The sequence below is a fragment of the Solanum tuberosum genome, unplaced genomic scaffold (genome assembly GCF_000226075.1).
Source record: "Solanum tuberosum cultivar DM 1-3 516 R44 unplaced genomic scaffold, SolTub_3.0 scf00459, whole genome shotgun sequence".
In the NCBI taxonomy this organism is placed as follows: domain Eukaryota; kingdom Viridiplantae; phylum Streptophyta; class Magnoliopsida; order Solanales; family Solanaceae; genus Solanum; species Solanum tuberosum.
Genome location: NW_006239376.1, coordinates 36,994 through 38,841, shown reverse-complemented (window position 1 = coordinate 38,841; position 1,848 = coordinate 36,994).

Sequence of the window (1,848 nt, the reverse complement as noted above, 5' to 3'; positions counted from 1 at the left end):
TTCATGGGAAGGACAAGAGAATAGATGTTGACCAACTCTAAAGAGGATAGTTGTCTTCTAAGGGTGATCTTAAGTATGGTCATTCAAAGAGGGTCTTTAGATAATACCTAAATATGGTTGAGCGGAAAGTTACACCAAAGGTAATGATAACAATATGGTGTGATAAAGAGTTGATTAAGCTCACACCAAGTGGGGGATAATGTGCGTAGATGGTAAGGTTTTGAGTGCCCTTAATATTTCTACATTGAACTTCTTTGAGTTCTCCATGTTGAGAACCACTTTGGGTGATAGATATGAAGCGGAGTGCCATAGATACTCATTTTGTTTGGATTCTTGAAATCCTCACCTAAGGGAGAATAGTGAAGATTTAGTGGAGAATGGTTCCTACCTTAGAGATGAAGGAGGTAATGATTAAAGGAGTGTGCATAACTTGATCCCAAGAGGGGGACATTGTGTTTAATTGGTAAGTGATAGTTCTCTTGGTTACTTTAATATGCTCTTAGGTGGGTTTACCCTAAGTGGGGCATGATGAGTGAGTAGTAAGGTTGTTGATATCCTTATCTTTTCCTTCTATTTTTATTCAAGCTGGAGACCAAAGAGTTCCTAGTAGCTTGTTCATGTTTTGGAGTCTTGCATATGATTATGAGTTGCATGATCTTCATATGTTATGCATGTCCTAGAAGACACTATGTTATGCATGTTTTGAAGGATTCTTACTACATAAAAATGGAATTTAGTAATAAAATTCATGTTTCTCATGTCAATATGCATCTTTATATGGTGAATGCACTCTTGACTTCATGAGGAAGAGAGTATGAGCATGCTTAGGTTAGGAGTTGAGAATTTCTCCTTAAATGAATTGACCTTTGTGTAACGCTTGCTTATGAGTTTTATGATGCCATATGTGTATGTTGTGACTAGGAGAAGGTAGTCCCTCCTTGAACATAACTAAACACGGTAATGCCATGTATGTTCTTGATAGTATGATAATTAAATGATAAGACTAGTAGATGATCTATAATCCTCTTGTTAGGGTGCAACTAGTATGAATTGCTTAATTGCCTCATGAGTGGAAATGTTGATCATGTCTACGTGTGCACTTGAAAGTCATTGCATAATGGACCCTGTGATGATATAAAAGGGGTAAATATCATGTCATGCTTAGGAGAAGGTAGTTCCTCCTATGAACATGAGAAAGGCCTATGTGGTGGTAGTGCATGAGTTGATTTGAAGTGCATGCTTAAATGATTTATTATGATAAAGTTGCATAACGTGCATTAATGAGATAGTTGCATGTTGTGTTTCTTTGGTGTTTTAAATGAAAATGATGATTATGACATGATTTTCTTGTATGTGAATATTTCTGTGAAAAATTCATGCTTAAGTTGTATTTTGAGTTTTCACGAACTTTATTTCTCATGGTTGAAATTGCACCCATAGATATTGTGTGATGTTGACTTCATGAGAGTTGTAATGAGCATGCTTGATGTTGTCTTGTTAAAGAAATGTCTTGTTGATTGCTTAATATATATGTTGATACTCATTGAATATGGTGAAGATAGTTCCTCCTATACTTATGAGAAGTAAAGTGTTTTAAGCATAGTGATGATTTGGAGAAGGAAGTTCCTCCAATGAAATGGGAAATAATAAAGTTGATGCATAAGGAATTGGTAGATGTGTTGCTACTTTCTTGAATTGCACAAAGTTATTTTGTGATAACAGCAAGGTTAAGGGAGACCACAAATAGAGAATTAAATATTAGAATGCGGAAGCACAAAGAAAAGAAACAAAAAAAACTAACTAAAGATATGGGAAATTCGAAGGAAAGATCCACGAATTTCCAAGGAT